Genomic DNA, 22,739 nt, shown 5'->3' with positions numbered 1-22,739 from the left:
TTTAAAAATAGATGTACACAGAAAAAAATTTACAAGAACTCATACATAAAAAAGAAAACATCAGACAAATTAGAATGGTATCCCATAGAGAGTGGGGAAGAGAGTAGAGAATGGACACAAAAGAGAATAAGTAAAAGTTAACAAAAACAAGTGATAGTCCTTACACAGATCAATGATTATAATATGCCACAAACTAAGTGTGATTAATTCAATCCTCTGGTTGGACTTTGTTGTCATTCATTAATTCATCAAATATATATAGACTATCTAGTGCATGATAGATGCTGTAGATACAATGTTGAGCAAACAGATATTGTCAATGCTCTCATAGAGCTTATAGTGTAGTTGGGGAAGACACACATTAAGCAAATAATCATACTAATATATACATATTATATAAATATACATGTATGAATGATTTCAAGTTGTTAGACCAGCTGATGTTTGAAATCCAGATCTATCATTTACTAGCTATGTGACTTTGAGCAAGTCACTTAATCTTTCTGGACCTCAGTTTCTCTATCTATGAGATGGGAATAGGAAAACCTATCTCACAGGGCTATTGAGAAGATTAAGTAATATAATGTATTTATAGCATTTGGCATGGTGACTGGAAGATAGTAAGTGCTCAGTAAATGGCAACTATTATTATTATTAATACAGAGGAGACCTTTGACTCTCATTCAAGCCTATTAAATTCTATTAATACACAACTGTTTTTTAAATTTTGGTTACTCTCTTTTCCTGGTAAGTGCTAGATTAGATAAAACAAACTACAAGTGGGTAGAGGACAATAACAAGTGATAGCTATGAAACAAGAGAGAAACCAGAAAAGACAGATAACGCATCCTAATAATGATAATGCTACTGAACAAGAAAGAGTCAAAATATATTTGGTGTTTCCCGTTTAAAACATCTAAGACTTTAACAGCCAGCCTTCAACAATTGTTAGAATATTTTTTTCCCCATGAAGTGAAAATCTTCAGTTCCTAAAATATATTCTTATATAGAACAACTTATTTTATAATACGACTAGACAAATAATGGATTACTGTAAGTTTTAAGGCTGAAAAAATAGTAGTTGGGAACAACTGTGAAATACTAAGATTAAACTGCCTTAAAAAGTAGATTTTGCACCTTCCCAAAAGCCTGCATACAGAAGCTGCAGACCAAATGGAGCAAGAAATGAGCAACAGATAACAGCTTGCTGATGGTTACTCAAATTCAAATATAAGGACAATGCGGTGAAACAGAACTAGGAAATAAAGAAGGAAAACGGATATTTCAGAATATGTTCTTTCAGCTAATTTTGTTAACATCGACTATGCATGTCTATTTTAGAAACTGAGCTCTTTCTATAACCAGGAAAACATCTCTCAAAAGTTTAGGCTGCCATTTGGTAACTTAAATCCTAACTATATGTTGCCCACCCATCTTAAGTTTTCCTTTGCTTACAAGCCAGGGCAAACAACATCCACAGTTTGCTTACATGAATTTGTGCTTTGTCTTTAAGAGTATTTTAAAGCTAAAGTTCTAGAAAGAAGGAAAATGGAATTTTCTCTGTCAATAATAATGCTTATTTTATAATAAATACTAACCCTCATTGTTACTATGATTTTAAAAAAAGACAAGCATGGTAGAAAGAACAGGAAATAAAAATTCTAGTTCAATCTAAACTGCCTCTCCCCAAATCTCTAATTTACCTATTTAAAAATAAAATAATTCTACAATCATTCTACCATAGACTTGACTAGAAAATAATGTCCAAACTACTTTTTCTACTCTTTGGTGGATATTATTCTCTCTTAAATAATCTTCTCTTTAACTAGAAACGTATGTATTTTCTCATCATACAGTTATAGAGTCTTCTATCATTAGAAAATTAAATAAATAATCTCTGAATAGTTTTATAGTTTTTAATTTGAAAGTATATTTATATACAAATTTAAAAAATTATAATTTTTCAGTTATCTAGGGAGTGTTAACCTAAGGCCTGTAAGCACTGATACTATTACCCATAAAAGCTGAGCGAGATCAACAACTATCTTCTAGCTTTCTCCCATTGTCTAGTAACATGTCCACCAATGAGAATGCTAATTAGCTAACTTCCCACCTTAACAGGTTGGAGGATAAAAGGAAAGACAGAACAGAAATAGAAGTTATTATGAAACTGAGGAAGGCTAAGAAAGACGACCTGATGCTGAAAAGAAGAAATAAATGTAAGCTCTTTTCCAGATGCTGCTACTTCCCCACTACAGGAAAATCATAGCAACCAGGGCTTTATATGTTGTTCTGTTGATGACACTGTGAAAGACACAAATAACAATAATTTTGGAAGTCAACTACAAGCTACCCAAGTTGTTAAAAAACTTCTTTTTATGGGAAAAAAGCCTTCCAAAGACAATATAATCCAGGTTGGTTTGATTCAAAAACGTGTGCCTTTCTCTGATTGTAGTTCTATTGAATTTTAATCTCCTTAGGTATGCCCACTAATACCGATTTTGGGAAATCAGAATAGACAAAAGTTGTAGTAGATGGAGGTGCTATATCAGCATTCATTGCTCTGTTAGCATCTTTCCATTCACATATCCGTGAATAAGCTGTATGGGCTCTAGGAAATAATGCAGGTAATGGTTCACTTCCAATGATTTGGTTATCAAGTGTAATAAATACTTTATTAATTCTACTTGCAGTTCCTGATTAGTAATCTTTAGAATATGGTTATTTACATAGTCTTACCTGGACACTTTCAAATCTTTGTTGTAAAAAGAATCCCATTCCCTCATTTGATGCTGTTAAGCAAATTCTTCCTACTTTAGTTTATCTCCTGCATCGTGACTATCTAAAAGTATTTAGAGATATTTGCTGAGCTATGTCTTACCTTATTGATGGTCCAAATGAACCAGATGATATCTTGTAAAAATGAGAGTTTTGCCACAGCTTGTAAAGCTTCTAGGAGCTACCGAGTTGCCAACTATGACTGAAGCTCTCTTAAGGCTGCATAGGAAATACTGTCACTAGAACAGATGAATAAACTTGTGTTGTAGTAAATGTAGGAGCACTTTTAGTTTTTCCCAGCCTGCTAACTAAAGCCAAAATTAATATTCGAAAGAAGATTGCATGGAGAATGTCGACAACCACAGCTACCTGTCAGCAACAAAGACAGCAAGTCCCATTTCTTGCTATATCCATTCCTTGTTGGCCTTGTTGACCTTCTCTTGAAGGCAGATTTGAAGATACACAAAAACGTATGATTAGTCACCAAACACAGAAGTGAAGGAAAAATTTAACAGATTGTATACCATATCCAGGTGACATGACAGAACCACTAATGAACCACTTCACAAGATATCATGATTGTCCTGGTTATTCTGGATACCATTTCAAATACCTTTATGGCTGCTGAGAAACTAGCTAAAACTGAACAAAAAATTCTTAGTATATTGATTGAAGAGTGTGAAGACCTAGATAAAATTGAAGTTCTTCAATATTGTGAAAACAATTCTATGTACAAAATTTCATTATGCTTGACTGAGAAGTATTTTTCTGTAGAGGAAGAGAAGGATAAGAATGCCATGCCAAAATCTCCCTCTGATGGCTACAGTTCAGGATTGTACTCCTGGGACTTTTCAGTTTTAGATTTTACAACTGAAGTCATTTGTTGCATACCATGCTGAGTATAAATCTGTCCTACTGTTTCTTTAGTAAGATCTCTCTTTAGAAGCGATTTGCAATGCAGCACTTTTTACCACTCAAGTATACTTAAACAGTTCCAAACTAGACATACTGTTCAAAACCTCTCTCTCTGATGGGATTCTTATTTTTATGTGGAATTTGAACTAGGTGGACTCTGCAATGTCCTGGAAATAAAGACTAAATTCTACTCTTTACATAAAAATGTGTCATTGTCAAATGCAATCTAGGTTGTTGGAAATGGTTTTGGGTTCATAGTCAAGAAGTCTGGGCTCATTAACTAAATAAAAACATATTTATTGAAAGTACACTATATATCAAGCATGGTTCTAAGTGTCAGACATATAGAGGCAAACAAAATAGATGTTTTCCTTACCTTCTAAAGCTTACAGTCTAGTGGGGGAGACAGAACTTAAGCAGATAATTGAACAAAGAAATATAAACTTATAAAACGTGGTAAGTACTTTGAGGGAAAAGGAAAGGAACAGGAGGACTACATTAGATTGGAAGGAAGTGACACGTAAGCAGAGAAGTGAGGGATACATAGGAGTTAAGCAAAGAGCTAGATTTGAGGAACTGAAAGAGTGGCTGAACCATAGTGGACAAGAAGAAGAAGGAGACCAAAGGGAAGACTGTAGCACTTGGCAGGGAGCAGATCATGGATGGTCCTGTAAAATGTATTATTATGAGATTGAATTTTACCCTAAGTGCAGTGGAAAGCTAGTGAAGGATCTTAACCAGGGGAGTAACATGATCGAGCTGTATTTTTAAAATATGGCTGTTGTATAGAGAATGGATCAGAATGGGGGAAAGGAGGAAGGAGTTATTGTCCTATAGCTCATCTCTTCTTTAATATGCTAGCAATATAAAATTTAACATTTAAAAACCCAAATTCATTTAATCCTTTTTCTAGTTTCTTTTCTCAATTTATATATTACTTGTTAAAAGATTCTGGCATCTACTGGCATTGTCTCTGACTCACTTTACTAGTCTACCAATTCCATCCATCATAAGATCCACCTTCCATAATATCTCACAGATTCAGTCAGTTGGTGTGAATTGAGGTCTACCACCTAGCAAGATTTTGAGTTCAGTTCATCCACTTGCGTGCTGTGAAACCTAGAACATACCATTAAATCTTTCTGAGCTCCAGTTTTGTTACCTATCAAAAGCTCATAATAATACTTATGATGTTAAGATTATGACGTTCTAACAAGATAATTCATATAAAAGGACTTTGTAATTACAAAACACTATACACAAATTCACTTACATTGCTATTGTCATTATTATTGTGTCAAAGAGGGAGGGGAGTTGAGAATGCAAAAGAAATATAAGACATGGTCTATGTTATCAAGAAGTATACAATCTGGAAATACTGAGATAATACACCTTAAATAAGTAAATGATAAAATGCCTCATGCTATCAGGGGTGGGGGAAGGAGGCAACTACTATTTATTTAAGGCCTACTACGTGCCAATGTGTTGAATGCTTTACATATGTTGTATGAATAGGAGTTCAAAATGGAAAGTTCGACCTCACCTGGGCTTCAAAAAATTCTGGAAAGTACTTTTACTTCCAATTTTCATTCTTCACAGAGGTTGACTTTAAAACTCCCCTACCCACCACCTTCATTTACCCACAGACTGCCTCTTTTTCTACTTTAAAATGTAGCAGAAAGCATTAGTTAAAAACTCCTCCACATTCCTTCCTTTCTAACTGCCAACTTGTCTATAAATATTCACTCATTCAACCAAAAAATGTATGCATTTACTATATGCTAGATAATAATTCCAGCACTGAGGATTCAACAGTGAACAATACAGACAAGCTCCTTATATATTCTAGTGGGAGAGATGGATACTAAATAAATATACCTGTAACTGTAAATCCATCTTTATCACCTTCATTTCCATAAGGATAGGACATGTAGCCCCTCCGCAATAAGGCTAACTTCTCCAAATGTTATCTTGTTTCCACACCCATAAGACTGATCTCTGTCAATGATTTACTCCCTCTAGTATCTTTCATTTTTCTCTCTCAACCAGATCCTCTTTCTAAGCTTATAACATATTCAGGTCTAGCCAAGTCTAAAATAAAAGTATCCCATTGATTCTACCTTTTCCACATGCTATTGTTCCACCTCCCTTGTATGATTCATCACAAACCTTCTTGAAATACAGTTCTACATTCACTGCATTAATCTTTTCAATCATCATTGTTGTCTCAAACCACTCAATTTGGCTTCCACTACCATTTTTCCACTGACACTGTTTTCATTAAGGATATCAGATTACCATATTGTTGGGATACAAATAATAAACAAGACAAATCAGTAAATATATAGTATGTCAGATGGAGACAAGGATTAAGAGGATGGAGAGTGCTGAAGGATGGGTTTGCAATTTTAAATTAAGCACATAGTTAAAAAGTCCGCTGACATTTTTCTATCTGTGCCCATTCTTACCATCTTCTTTCCAACCTGAAACAGAAATGTCCCTCCTAGTGTATAAGGCCTATGCTTCCACTTCTGAATACTTCTGAGTAGCATGTCTTCCAATATCCTTTAAAGACTTTGCTCAGTTATCTCCTGTTTTTCCTTTTTTCCCCATCTTTTCTCTATTTGGGAAGCAGTATAGCTTAATGATGATGAGTATAGGATAAATAATGGGACTGTTCAGTTTCAAATCCTACTACTTATCACTCATGCAATCTCAGAAATGTCACTTTATCTCTGTCTTTCTCATAGAGTTGTTGCAATGCTTAAAGAAGATAATATATGCCCTGCACATAGCAGAGTTCCTGACACAGAGTAAGCATTCAATAATATTAGCATTACTATTACTTTTATTACTGGATCTTTCTTCAAAGCATGTAAACATGGACAATTGTCTGCCATCTTAAAACAAGCTAAAATATACAGAGTGGGAGAATGGACGAGGGGAGAGTGAGCGAGAGTGAGAGAAACCTCTTCCCACCCCTGGATCCTACCTACATCTATTATTCCTTCCCATTCATAGTCATTGTTTCTCCAAGAGTCTACTCTCACAGTCTCTACTTCCTCACTTCATGTTCATTTTTCAAATAAATGCAAGCTGGCTTTCTTTCACAACATATCACTAAAAATGATCTAAGGTCATCAATGGCCTCTTAGTTTTCAAATCTAATAACTACTTTTCAGACTTTATCTTACTTAACTTGCCAATGGTAATGGATAATGTAGTCCCTCCCTACTCCTTAAAACTCTTTATACCATTAGCTTTAAGACTAGCTATTCTAATTCCCATTCTACCTCTGGCTAATCCCTTTTAAGTCTCCTTCATGGGATCCTCTTCTTCCTCCTGCATCTTAAATGTTGTTACATCATAGAGTTCTGTTCCTAGTTTCCTTCTTGTCAAACTCTCTACAACTTCTGTGTAGGAGATCTAATCCACATCCATAGCTTCCAATTCCACCTCTACTCTGCCAACTCTCAAATATATTTCTCCACATTATCCTCTTCTCTGGGTCCTAGATTCATACATATACTGTCCATTTTCCACTGGAAAATTCTATCTGAGGAATGATAGGTGATATCTAAGTTTTTATCATTCAAGTCCCCACAAATCTTATCTCTTAGTATCTTAATCAGTTTGAGCTACTATAATAAAATAACAGAGACTACATGGCTTATCAACAACAAACACTTATTTCTTACTGTTCTGAAGACTGGGAAGTCCAGGATAATGGTGCTGGAAGATTTGGTGTCTGGTGAGGGCCCGCTTCCTAGATGGCCATCGTTTCATTGTAAACTCACATGGCAGAAGAAGAAAGATAGCTCTCTGTGGTCTCTTTTATAATGGCACTAATCTCAATCATGAGGGCTCCACCTTCATGACCTAATCACCTTTCAAAGGCCCTATTTCCTAATATGATCACCTTGGGGATTAAGATTTCACCATATGAATTTGGGGAGGGGGCATACATTCAGACCACAACAGTTAGTAAACCCTTCTGCTTTCTCTACCGAACTATTCTTGGTGGCACTCTCAATATATTTTGCTCAGTCTCACTCCATATCTCAGCTCATGCTATTTCTTTAAAGACTACTCTCCTACTGTATGCCAAAACCACTAGATCAGTGTTTCTCAAATTTTAATGCACATGCTAATCATCTAGGGATATTTCTAAAATGCATATTCAGGAAGCCTAGGGTTGGGCCTAAAAATCTGAATTTCTAACAAGCTCCCATGTAATGCTGCGAGTTTATGGCCTACACCTTTCATAGCAAAAGTCATTCTAGAAAAAGTTTTATGAAGGCAAGGAATTATATTTTGCTCACTACTGTACTCCAGTGTCTAGAACAGTGCCTGGCATGTAGTAATTGCCCAAAAATATTTGTTGAATTAATGAATAAAATAATCATGACTTCATCTAATACATGCTTCAAGACTCACCTCCTCCTAAAAATTTTATACTCTGGAGTCATATCAGCATCATGGCAGAGGGAGCTGCTCCCTTTGTCTCTCCCTTCTAAGTTACAACTAAACACATCCATTAACTGAAAGAGGATTCCCTAAACAGCACAACAGAACCCCTGAAAGATCTCTACAGCTATCTGAAGGTGGTGGACTGGACCCCAGGGAAACAGTAGAACTAAGGGAGTGCCACACTCCTCCTCCCTGGCAGCAGTGATCCAAGACAGGATACTCACACAGAGGCCACTGTGACTGTGAGTGGAGGCGGGGGCATCCTGGGCCACACATGAAGGCTTACAGAGCAGTGGTAGCCTGGCCTACAGAAGCGTCCACAGTGCCATAGTGGCCCTGCCCATGTGAACACTCCCTGCTGAGTGGTAGTGCCAATGTGAAGGCACCCCATTGAGTAGCTGTGGCTTGGCCTGCACAAATGTGTAGTGGCTGACAAGCACAACTGTGAGGAGAAGGGGTGGGAACATAAAAAACAGTCACTTCAGCCCCCCCCCCACAGTGGCAAGTGGAATGTGCAACCAGAAGGAACAGGAACCCAACAGAACTGGTGACCCAGCTGCCAGTGGCAGAAACCCCAACACCAGCTTGACCAGCAGTGGGTGCTGTATACAAATTCCTGGGTCCCCAGGGCCCCATCAGTGATAGTGATAAGCATGAACGCAGCACCACAGGCAATGATGCAACCTGAAGGCAACCCAGCAACAGCAGGACAGGTGGTGCACAGGACAGCAGCATACAAGACCACACAGGCTGAGTGGAGGAACATGACACCCAGTTGACCAAAATCAAAGTAACCCAAGCAGTACCAAAGTAAGAAAAGGTAATTACTACCACCAGTGTGCTGGGAGAGGATCAATTCATCAAATACCATGAAGAACTATAGTAACACTGTAAAAGAGAAGGAAAATGACAACACTGCAGAAAACATACCTGAAGTCACAGAAGGTTACAATGTAACTGACAGAGAATTCAAAATAGCTATCATAAAGCAACTCAATGAGTTTAAAAAAACATCTCGAAAATACAGTTCAATAAGCTCAGGAATAAAATTAATGAGATAAAAAATAATGTAGAAAGCACAAAAATAGATTAGAACTTATATAAGAGAGAATTAATGACCTTGAAGATAGAAATCTAGAAATGCTTCAGGTGGGGCAGGAGAGTGCTAAGATTCAAAGCAAAAGAAATAAATTCTTCAAGGAATATTTGACAATTAGGAAAAGTAACATAAGGATTATAGGTATCCTAAAAGGAGAAGAGAGAGAGAAAGGAGCAGAGAACTTGTTCAAAGAAGTAATAGCTGGGAACTTCCAAAACCCAGGGAAAGAACTGAACATACAAGTACATGAAGACAATAGCACTCCTAATTACATCAATGCAAAAAGACCTTCTCCAAGGCATATAATATTAAAAGTATCAAAAGTAAATGATAAAGAAAAATATTAAGGGCAGCAAGAGAGAGGAAAATAACCTAAAATGGAATCCTCATCAGGCTGTCAGCAGATTTCTCAGAGGAAACCTTACAGGCTAGGAGAGAATGGAATGATATATTCAAAATACTGAAAGACAAAAACTATCAGCCAAGTATACCCTATCCAGCAAAATTACTCCACAGACATGACACAGAAAAAGAAGCTTTCCCAAATAAACAAAAACTGAGAGAGTTCATTGCCATCAGACTTTACCTTGAAGAAATGTTGAAGGGAGCCCTCCTACCTTCACAAAGGTAGGTTTCAACAAAAAGGCAAAGGTTTACAAAGCTTTGAGCAAGGAGATAAATAGAAAAACCCAGAAAACTGCAGCTCTCTATGAGAATAGGTTAGCAAACATTTAATTATAGCACAAAAGATAAAGGGAAAGAAAGCATCAAAAATAACTATAAACACTTCAATTCAGTCACAAAACAAAAAATAACAATTTGTGACAAAAAAACACAGAAGGGGAAGAGAAAAGGGATGGAAACAGCATAAGCTAATGGAGATAAAAGGCTATCAGAGAATGGACTATCTCAGCTGTGAGATCTTGTATACAAACTACCACAATACAAAACATCAGAGCAGAGTGACAGATCATAAATAAAGAGAAAATTGAGAAAAACATCACAAAAAACCACCAAATTGAAATGGCAGTCAGAAATACAAGGAAAAGGAACAATGGAAATATAGAACAACCAAAAACCAAAAGATAGAATGGCAGTAGTAAGCCCTCATATATAATTAATCACTCTAAAAGTAAATGGATTGAATTCACTAATCAAAAGACACAGAGTGGCTGGAATGATTGACAAACAAGAACTAACAATCTACAGATTCAATGCAATCACAATCAGAATCAGAAGGACATTCTTCACAGAAATACAACAAAAAAATCCTAAAATTCATATGGAACAACAAAATACCCCAAAGACTCAAAACAATTCTTAGATAAAAAGAACAAAGCTGGAGATATCACAATCCCTGACTCCAAAATATACTACAAGACTATTGTAATCAAAACAGCATGGTACTGGCACAAAAACAGACACAGATCAATGGAACAGAACTGAATTACCAGAAAAAACCCACACATCTGTGGACAGCTAATCTGTGACAAAGGAGCCAAGAATATGCAATGGAGAAAGGAAAATCTCTTCAATAAATGATGCTGGGAAAACTGGGCAGCTACATGCAAAAGAATGAAAGTAGACTATTATCTTACACCATAAACAAAAATAACTCAAAATGAATTAAAGGTTTGAATTTAAGACCTGGAGCCATAAAATTCCCAGAAGAAAATATAGGCAGTACACTCTTTGGCATTGGTCTTAGCAGTATCTTTTTGAGTATCATGTGTACTTAAGTAAGGGAAACAAAAGAAAAAATAAACAAATGGGACTACATCAGACTAAAAACCTTCTGCAAGGCAAAAGAAACCATGAATAAAATGAAAAGACAACACACCTACTGTGAGAAAATATTTGGAAATCATACATTTGACAAGGGGTTAATTTCTAAAATACATAAGGAACTCATACAACTAAAGATCAAAAAGACAACTCAATCAAAAAATGGGCAGAGGATACAAACAGACATTTTTCCAAATAAGATATACAGATGGTCAAAAGGAACATGAAAAGATGTTCAACAACACTAATTATTAGGTAAATGCAAATCAAAACTACAATGAGATATTACCTCACATCAGTCAGAATGGCTATAATTAACAAGACAAGAAATAACAAGTGTTGGAGAGGATGTGGAGAAAAGGGAAACCTCATACACTGTTAGTGGGAACGCAAACTGGTGCAGCCACTGTGGTAAACAGTATGGATACTTCTCAAACAATTAAAAAGAGAAATACCATATGACCCAGCTACCCCACTATGGGTTATTTATCCAAAGACCATGAAACCAACAATCGAAATAAGTTTATGCATCACTATGTTCATTGCAGCATTATTTGCAATAGCCAAGATGTGAAAGTAACCCAAGTGCCCATCAATGGATGAATGGACAAAGAATATGTGGTATATATACAATGGGCTACTACTCAACCATAAAAACACCAAAACTGTGCCATTTGGAACAACATGGATGGACCTCCAGGGTATTATTATGCTAAGTGAAACAAGCCAGACAAAGACAAACTCAGTATGATTTCACTCATATGTGGAAGATAAACACATGGATAAAGAGAACAGGCTAGTGGTTACCAGAGAGGAAGGGGTTGGGGGAACATGAAAGGGGTAAAGGGGCACATATTTATGGTGATGGATAAAAACTGGACTATTAGTGGTGAACACAATGCATTCTATACAGAAACAAATGTATAATAATGTACATCTGAAACTTACAGAATGTTATAAGCCAATATGATCTCAATAAAATAATTTCAAAAAAATTTACCTCTGACCTGAATCTATAATAATCAGTTCTTTATATTTTTGCTCACTCTTGCATTACTTCTTTCTCTCTTAAGGACAACAGTGGTTTACAATAACACTTTTTATCATCACAATTTTGTTAATATAGTTAGAGATAATATCAAGAGCTTAAGGATTTTTGCTTCCAGCATGGCTTTCCTCACTACCTCAGTATTGAGTGCTCTTGTAGGGCTTTGCCTTTTGATTTTCTTTCTGTGGTTTTGGGGTTCTAGAATAAATACGTTAAAAGTTATGTCAGGGAAAAATGAGCAAAGAACACAAAAAATTCACAAAACAGGGAATATAAATGGCTAATAACTGTTTGAAAATGATTTAACCTCTAATGATTACATGCATTGTTGGTGGGAGTGTAAACTTATACAATATATTTGGAAAGCAATTCAGTGATAGATATCACAAAGTTAAATCTACTTGGGATCTATTCTAAAGTGGCATACAAAATGTAAAGATTTATGCCAAAAACTGTCACAGCTTTATTTATAAGAGCAAAATAAACAATGACTGGCCTAAATGTCTAACCAAAGGAAAGTGATTAAGTAAATCATAGTATAGCCATTAAATTGGTTCTTATGCAGGGATCAAAAGTGTTTACAAACAGGGGCTGGCACAGAGGCATTGTGGTTAAGTTCACATGTTCTGCTTTGGTGGCCCAGGGTTCTTGGGTTCAGATACTGGGCGTGGACCTACACCACTCATCAAGTCACGCTATGGCAGCAACCCACATACAAAACAGAGTAAGACTGGCACAGATGTTAGCTCAGGGATAATCTTCCTCAAGCAAAAAAGAGGACGATTGGCAACAGATTTTAGCTCAGGGCCAATCCTCCTCAACAAAAAATAAATGTGTTTACAAATAATTTTAATGACACGGGGAAAATGTTTAAATAAAAAGAATCGTAATGAAAAATGGAGAATAAAGTTATTTATCAGTATGATCTCAATTAATGTAGAGCAATATCAAGAGAAGGAACGAAATTCACCAAAATGATAATGATAGTTATCTTGGGCATTGGGGAGGAGTTATTAATGATTTATTTATTTTCTTCTTTATATTTTTTGAAGTTTTCTACAACAAATATTTTTCCTTTTACTTTCATAGTTAGACTAGTACTTTGTTTAGATAACTTCATTCTCTTTAATTAAGGTGTTGCTATGTTCTCTATTTTTTTCTTATAAATTTTTCTCATCTCCCTCTCCAACTAAACTGTAAAAAGCCCAAGGACAAATATTATATGATTGTTTTTTGATGTATCTGACAAACTTTGGTATGGGTCTCTTGCTGAAATTTTTCTAGAAAGTTTTTTAATCCTGTGTTACAATGATTCCAAAGCATACTACAAGTACATAAATATTCATGCAGGGCTACTTTTGAGGGGTCTTTATCCTAGGACCCCTTTCTCAGAGTTATATAAGCCAGACCAACAGTCTGAAATCTCTTCATGATAGATGTCAATATCTAGTTTTTAACAAAGCAGAATAAATTGAATGTTTAAATGACGTAAAATATTTACATGCATTTTAAATTTACCTATGTAGTAAAAGGCATCTTATATTCTCTATATGCTTTTCTTGAATCAGTGTATCACTTCCTACTTGCCTTGAATCTGATACAAAAAACTTATTGTACAATCTATTTCAATGATGAAAAGCCGTTAAAGAGAAAGGAAATGGAAAACAGGGAAGTTTAGTATTTATTAGTTTATGATATTTGTAATTAAATGGTATACTCCACTGCACCTTTCCCCCAAAATTCTACTTGGTCTGAGGAGGACTAAATGGAATGGTGATAGGAGTTCAGTGTGAACTGTTCTCCTCTCTCATGTTATCCTTTTCTCATACAGTTTAATCTGGGAGGTGATGAGATAAATTTATCCATCCTTTTCTTAAAATAAAGAAAAACTAGGAATGAAAACTACAATAATGGAAACACAAAGTATGTAGGTAACTGTTTTATACTTATATTTATGAGAACTATAGGTGTTATGCTACAAAGTTAAATAATTTAGATATTTAATATCCTTATGGATACATATTAAAATGTACTACTTAATAAATGATGAAATCCAGCCATTTGTGACAAGATTGATGGACCTTGAGAGTATTATGCTGAGTGAAATAAGTCAGAGGGAGAAAATCAAATGCCATATTATCTCAATCATAAGTAGAAGATAAAAACAAGGACAAACAAACACATAGCATTGGAGATTGGATTGGTGGTTACCACAGGGGAAGGGGTGAGGGGGGAGGGCAAAAGGGGTGATTATGCTCACATGTGAGGGGATGGACTATAATTAGTTTTTGGGTGGTGAACATGATGTAATGTACACAGAATTCAAAATATGATGTACATCCGAAAATAAATAAATTAATTAAAATATATATATATAATTGGTTGGGTGTTTAAAAATTAAATGCAAATAAGATGTAAATAATTTTAATATTAATAGGGAGGTACTACAGGGGAAATGCCTTCTGATATTTTTGTTTTTTACAAAAAGAGCACTGGTTCTTAAGTAATATAGTAATTTATAGATTAAACATCAGAATAAAGGTGTTTTTCATATGTTGGTTAAATAAAACATCATCTCTTCATACTCTGTCTTTAAAACAATACTACTTTTAGAATATTAATTTACCAGTGTGGGTGGGAGTCTTTAGAAGCAGCTGCCCATGAATCCTTTCCACTTGTCAGGTTACTAGTATACAGGTTAATTATGTGTAAAATATCAGAGGTAAAGGAAAATACTTTGTCTTGGCTTATACAACACATTTCTTAGAAGCATATGTAATTTCATAATTACATGAAATTTTATAAGATTCACTTATGTAATAATAGCTTAAAAGTAGTGTTTATAAGATGTAATATTTAAATTACAATAGTGGACTATGGGAGTTTGTGGGGAAATATTCCTCAAAATGATAAAACCAATTTGCAGTATAATCAGTCATAGTTTATTTCTTTATTAAATATTTTTGATGCTTGAGAAAATAAGAATGTGAGGAAACATTTAGAAGGTAGCCTCCTGGGCAGGGCAGAGGCCTCAAGAGATGAATGTCAGCCCATCTGGAGGACCATAGAGTTGTGGAAAATACCCTCTTGAGACTACGATATTATTCTTCTCAATCTGCTCCTCAGGTTCCCAAGCTGAGAAGCTTTGTGGAAGAATGAATCAGTGTGCCCTTGGCACTTAGGAAGATCTAAGGAAAGCTAAAGAAAATTATCTGGGAATAATCCAAAGTCTGCTGCAACCTATTTATAAAACTGAGAGTTATGCGACTGTGATAAAAAAATGCTAATTAAGTAGAAATTATAAACTTTAATATTTTTGAAGTTTCAGGACTTGAAATTATTTTTATATACATTCTTAACTTGAAAATCACGCCCAAATATTTAAGTATGGAAATCTATTTTTCATTTAAAAATAAATATAATATGTAAAAATGACAGATGATTCTAGTTCAAGCAAATTATTACCTTTGGGAATAGAAGGGTAAATGGAGTCTTGACTCATTTTTTTTACAATTTTTTCTCATGTGACATAATTTGTTATCCACAATTGTATTTCTGAATCTTTTACTTTGCTTGAAACACAGAATATTTTTTAATTCTAGATTATTTCCCATTATTCTCAGTCTCAACAATATAACTTCATAATGAAGAAATGTTCAAATAATATGTCAAGGTCAGAAATAGCGAAGGATAAGCATAAGTCTTCTCTCATATAGGTGACATTGTAGTCTTAGTAAATTTCCCCTTATATTCATAATGTAATTCTTTTTCCTCAAAGCCTAAAAACTGCTTTGATATAGAAGTGAATACTAACATCTCTAAATTTAAAATCAAAATAAATTATTTGTGTCTCTCTTAAACAGGTATATTAAGACTTTTCAATTTGAAAATATTATTAAAAAATCGATTGTGTTTTTGTACATTAATAAAGACTTCTAAATACACCTGCAATATATATTAGTAGGAAGTATAATTAAATAAAAATGTGCTAAATTTGGTACTAATTTTTAAATGGAAATAATCTAAATAGTTAATGACGTAAAGTTGTTTCATTAAATTGTATTGAATTAAAGTGGGTTTTTTTAATTAACACTTTTTTCCTGAACAAATTGGTAAAACATCAGGTCTGAGGCTATGGAGAGATAAACTTTAGATTTTGTAATAACATAGAATGTGAGAAATAGGACGGATTTTTAAATCATGCACTGTATTTTCTGCTTCTGGGAAGATGGAGAAGATATAATTTTTTCTGTTTCTCCTGCTCAGTACACTAAAAACCCCAGGTGCTATATATAAAACAAACATGAGAAGACCCTGAAAGGTAAAGAGAAGACAGCAGAACAGCTTGGGACTTTGGGACTTAAGGAACAACATGGCAGTAATTTCCTCAGGTTTTCACTTTCCCTCATATATCCCAGACTTCATCTGAATAAACCAGCATCCCAGAAATGCCAATAGGTAGAGACATTAAAAACCCCAAGAAAAGCCTGTTCTCTGTAGCCAAAGGAAAGGGGTAACCTAGCAAGACAAAAACACTTTTAAGAAACAACAGCTTTGGGGCTGGCCCAGGGGCTCAGTGGTTAATTTCAGACATTCTACTTTGGGCAGCCCAGGGTTCACTGGTTCAGAACTCAGGTGCGGACCTATGCATCACTTGTGAAGCCATGCTGTGGCAGGCATCCGACACATAAAGTGTAGGAAGATGGGCACGGATGTTAGCTCAGGGTCAGTCTTCCTCAGCAAAAATGAGGAGGATTGGCAGCAGATGTTAGCTCAGGGCTAATCTTCCTCAAGAAAATAAAAACAACTGCTTTATTCCAGCAAAACACCACAGACAATACTGTGGGACAATTCTCACCCATGCAAGCAAAGGCCAAGTAGAAAGCTTAGACTTCCACTCTGGGAGGGCTGTAACAAGGAGCCCTAACACCCCCACCAAGGTGGTACCAGAGAAGGCCAAGTAGGGAGCCAAGACTTTCATCCCCATTATCCAGTAACGAACCACACCCCCTTACCACAGTCTTAGTAGAGATTATGTAGGGAGCCAGAACTCCCACTACTACCCAGGAGTAGTGAAAAGTCTTCCCCATTTGGTATCCACAGAGGCTGAGTGTGGAACCTGGACTTCTATCTCCACTGGGATGTAATGAGGTAGTTCCCTCCTTAGCCACTGGAGCAGTGTCAGAGGAAGTTAGTTACAACAGAAAGCTTAACTAAGATACACAGTCTCATAACATAATGCAAAAATGTTAAGGTAACAATTAAAAATCACTCATCATACAAGGACCAGGAAGGCATCAAACAGAATTTTAAAAAATAATCAACAGTTGACCAAAGCAAGAACAAAAGGAAATTAGAATAATCTGACAAATGTTTTAAAGCACATATGATAGAAATGCTCCAGTGAACAATTATGAAGACACTTGAAACAAATGGAAATTGACAGCCTGAGCAAAGAAATAGAAAATCTCAGGAAAGAAAAAAACATATAAAGGATAATCCAATGGAAATCTTAAAACTGAACAATAAAATAATAAATAAAAATCTCACTGCATGGGCTCAATAGCAGAATAAAGAGAGGAGATTAAAAACCTGGAGAATAGAACAATAGAAATTATTCAATCTAAACAACAGAAAACACACAGACAAAAAAAAGAATAGAGCCAGAGAGAAGAGCCAAGATGGCGCCGTGAGTAGTCCTCTTTGTCTCTCGCCCTTCGAGTCTACAATTATTTGGACACTTATCGCTTGACAAAGGATATCCAGACAGCATCTCAGGACGTCTGAGACACCCACGCGACTATACATCGGAAGGCGGATGGACTTTCCTCCGGGAGGATGTGGAAATAGGTGAAAACTCTCCGACCCCGATGGGCAGCCTAGTACCCGCAAGCGGCTTTCTTCCAACGGACGCCCCCAGAGGATCCACACACATCTAGGGCAGGAGCGAGAACACAACAGAGGAGCGACGGTGGAAACAGGTGACCAGAACCCTACCTAAACCCCCTGCAATTACTCCTAAACGCAGAGGGAAACTTTGGAGTTGCACACCTGAGCCCGCGGGGAGAGTCTCTCCCCAACATTGGCGGGGAGATCCAGCCTGGTGCTTGGGGCGCCCGGAGGGTCCCAGAGAGAGACACGGAGGGCACGGAGATCTCCCAGCTGCCATTGCCCGCCCCGTGGGACTAGGGATTGCCGGAGATCTCGGAGAGGACCGGGGCCGGGGGAACTTTCAAAGGCCGGTTCTGCGACCCGGAGGGGAAGCGCCGGACCTCCGCCCGGGCAGCAGACAAAACTCTCTGTCTGCCGTTAGCAGAGGGGCCACGCTGAGCATTCACGGCTCCGGGAGAGGCCCGGAGAGAATCCCAGAGGGAGGGGCGACCCCCAGCTGCCGTTGCCCACCCCGTGAGGCTAGGGATTGCCGGAGATCTCAGAGAGGACTGGGGCTGGAGAGAGTTCCAGAGACCCAGCTTAGTAGCCTAGGGGGAAACCCTACAGGCTCACAGCAGCCTTAGGGAAAGCCTCTGCACAGCACCAGTAGAAGGCACCCAGCCGCCAGCCACAAGGCTGGAAGACCCCAGGGCAAAAGCAGCATAGCTAGGTGTACTAACCACAGACTGTAGAAGATGCCAATAGCTCTCCTGCGACCCATAGAGGACAAGTGAGATTTGGTGGGTCCCGACAGCAACGGAGTGACAAATATAAGTGATCCCACCCCTGGCCGCTGGAAAAGCCCATAACACCGTTGCAGACCCCAAGGAGAGAGCACATCTAGGTGGGCTGCAACAGTAGGCACCTGCAGCCTGAAGCCCCCCTGTGACGGCCCCCACGGCAGAGGAGGGAATCCAAAGGGCCACTGTGGCTACGAAGAGGGGCCCAGGCCCAGTTAGCAACTACGGACAGGGTTCCTGGTTGGTGAAGTATAAACAGCTGCTCCCCCCACCGCAGCAGCTGAAACAAGTGAAAGGAGCAACTAAACTCTATCTCCATGCGGAGGCACAAATCAACAACATCAAGCAATATGAAAAAATACATTAAATCTCCAGAACAGAAAGAAAGCAACAAATACACAGAAAACAATCCCAAAGAAAATGAGATATATAACCTAAATGACGATGACTTCAAAACAGCCATCATTAAGATTCTCAATGAGTTAAGAGAGAATTCTGACCGACAACTCAACGAGTTCAGGAGCTATGTCACAAAAGAGTTTGATACGATAAAGAAGAACCAAACAGAAATATTGGAAATGAAGAACACAATAGAGGAGATTAAGAAAAATCTAGATGCTCTGAACAGTAGGGCCGATAATATGGAGGAAAGAATTAGCAATTTGGAAGATGGCAATATAGAATTGTTGCAGGCAGAGGAGGAGAGAGAAGCAAGACTTAAAAGAAATGAAGAAACTCTCCAAGAATTATCAGACACAATTAGGAGATGCAACGTAAGGATTATAGGTATACCAGAGGGAGAAGAGAAGGAGAAAGGGGCAGAAAACCTATTCAAAGAAATAATGGCTGAGAACTTCCCAAATCTGGTGAGGGAGATGGATCTTCAGGTGACAGAAGCCAATAGATCTCCAAACTTTATCAATGCAAGAAGACCAACTCCACGGCGTATAGTAGTGAAGCTAGCAAAAGTCAACGACAAGGAGAAAATATTAAGGACAGCCAGGCAAAAGAAACTAACCTACAAAGGAACCCCCATCAGGCTATCAGCAGATTTCTCAGCAGAAACTTTACAGGCTAGAAGAGAGTGGAATGATATATTCAAAAATCTGAAGGACAAAAATCTACAGCCGAGAATTCTCTACCCAGCGAAAATATCCTTCAAATACGATGGAGAAATAAAAACTTTCCCAGATAAACAAAAATTAAGGCAGTTCATTGCCACAAAACCTCCTCTTCAGGAAATCCTCAGGAAAACCCTCATTCCTGAAAAATCCAAAAAAGGAAAGGGGCTACAAAACCAAGAGCAGAGGAGATAAGTAGAAGGACAACAACAGAGAGTAGCAGCTCTACATCAGAACAGATTAAACCATGGGACGAGAAACAAAGGAAACTGAAGAAAACCGGAAAACAAGACACAAAATGGGAGTGGTAGGCCCCCATGTCTCAATAATCACTCTAAATGTAAATGGATTGAACTCCCCAATCAAAAGACACAGAGTGGCAGGATGGATCAAAGAACAAGATCCAACAATATGCTGCCTCCAGGAAACACACCTCAGCCCCAAAGACAAACACAGACTCAGAGTGAAGGGATGGAGAACAATACTCCAAGCTAATAATGAACAAAAGAAAGCAGGAGTCGCTATACTAATATCAGACAAGGTAGATTTCAAAGCAAAACAGATGAAGGAAGATAAAGAGGGACAGTATATAATGATAAAAGGGACTCTCCACCAAGAAGACATAACACTTATAAATATATACGCACCCAACACAGGAGCACCAAAATTTGTAAAGAAACTCTTAATAGAACTAAAAGAAGACATCAACAACAATACAATAATATTAGGGGACCTCAACACACCATTAACACCAATGGACAGAACATCCAGACAGAAAATCAACAGGGAAATAATAGAATTAAATGAAAAATTAGACCAGATGGACTTAATAGATATATATAGAACACTTCATCCAAAAACAGCAGGTTACACATTCTTCTCAAGTGCACATGGAACATTCTCAAGGATTGACCATATTTTGGGAACCAAAGCAAACATCAATAAATACAAGAGAGTTGAAATAATATCAAGCATCTTTTCTGATCATAACGCTATTAAACTAGAAATCAACTACAAGAAAAAAGCAGAGAAAGGTGCAAAAATGTGGAGACTAAACAACACGCTTCTCAACAAACAATGGATCATTGAAGAAATTAAAGAAGAAATCAAATATTATCTGGAGACAAATGAAAATGAGAACACGACATACCAAATCATTTGGGATGCAGCAAAAGCAGTCCTAAGAGGGAAATTCATCGCAATACAGGCTCACCTCACTAAACAAGAAAAAGCTCACGTAAGCAACCTCAAACGACACCTAACGGAACTAGAAAAAGAAGAACAAACAAAGCCCAGAGTCAGTAGAAGGAGGGAAATAATAAAAATAAGAGCAGAAATAAACGATATTGAAACAAAAAAGACAATAGAAAGGATCAATGAAACAAAGAGTTGGTTCTTCGAAAGAATTAACAAAATTGACAAACCCCTAGCCAGACTCACCAAGAAAAGAAGAGAGAAAGCGCAAATTAATAAAATCAGGAATGACAGAGGAGAAATCACAACAGATACCAATGAAATACAAGAGATCATAAGAGAATACTATGAAAAACTATATGCCAACAAATTGAACAACTTGGAAGAAATGGACAAATTCCTAGACTCCTACAATCTCCCCAAACTGAATCAGGAAGAAATGGAGAATCTGAATAGACCAATCACAAGTAAGGAAATAGAAACGGTAATCAAAAACCTCCCCAAAAACAAGAGTCCAGGACCAGACGGCTTCTCTGGAGAATTCTACCAAACATTCAAAGAAGACTTAATACCTATTCTCCTCAAACTGTTCCAGAAAATTGAGAAAGATGGAGAACTCCCTAACACATTCTATGAAGCCAACATCACTCTGATCCCCAAACCTGACAAGGACAACACAAAGAAGGAGAACTACAGGCCGATATCACTGATGAACATAGATGCAAAAATCCTCAACAAAATTTTGGCAAACCGATTACAGCAATACATCAAAAAGATTATACACCATGATCAAGTGGGATTTATACCAGGGACACAGGGATGGTTCAACATCCGCAAGTCAATCAACGTGATACACTACATCAACAAAATGAAAAACAAAAACCACATGATCATCTCAATAGACGCAGAGAAAGCATTCGACAAGATCCAACACCCATTTATGATAAAAACCCTCAGTAAAATGAGTATAGAAGGAAAGTACCTCAACATAATAAAGGCCATATATGATAGACCCACAGCCAACATCATACTCAACGGACAAAAGCTGAAAGCCATCCCTCTGAGGACAGGAACAAGACAAGGGTGCCCACTTTCACCACTCCTATTCAATATAGTACTGGAGGTGCTGGCCAGAGCAATTCGGCAGGAAAAAAAAATAAAAGGAATCCAAATAGGTAACGAAGAAGTAAAACTCGCGTTGTTTGCAGACGACATGATCTTATACATAGAAAACCCCAAAGAATCCACAGAAAAAGTATTAGAAATAATCAACAACTACAGCAAAGTAGCAGGGTATAAAATTAACGTGCATAAATCAGTAGCATTTCTATACACTAACAATAAACTAACAGAAAAAGAACTCAAGAACTCTATCCCATTCATAATCGCAACGAAAAGAATAAAATACCTTGGGATAAACTTAACCAAGGAAGTGAAGGATCTATACAATGAAAACTACAAGACTTTCTTGAAAGAAATAGGCGATGACATAAAGAGATGGAAAAACATTCCTTGCACATGGATTGGAAGAATAAACATAGTTAAAATGTCCATACTGCCTAAAGCAATATACAGATTCAATGCTATCCCAATCAGAATCCCAAGATCATTCTTCACAGAAATTGAACAAACAATCCTAAAATTCATATGGGGGAACA

At 37.0% G+C, this 22,739-nt stretch overlaps 1 protein-coding gene and 1 pseudogene across 3 annotated transcripts in view; one reads left to right on the top strand and one right to left on the bottom strand.

Moving 5' to 3' along the window:
• The window catches only part of ZC3H12B (zinc finger CCCH-type containing 12B), a 413,516-nt gene that overhangs the window by 329,611 nt on the left and 61,166 nt on the right, over positions 1–22,739 (bottom strand). The window lies entirely within an intron of this gene.
• On the top strand, positions 2,075–9,138 carry LOC106825911 (importin subunit alpha-1 pseudogene; annotated as a pseudogene).

The sequence above is a fragment of the Equus asinus genome, chromosome X (assembly GCF_041296235.1).
Source record: "Equus asinus isolate D_3611 breed Donkey chromosome X, EquAss-T2T_v2, whole genome shotgun sequence".
NCBI classification, from domain to species: domain Eukaryota; kingdom Metazoa; phylum Chordata; class Mammalia; order Perissodactyla; family Equidae; genus Equus; species Equus asinus.
This window is presented reverse-complemented; position numbering and strand designations above follow the sequence as displayed.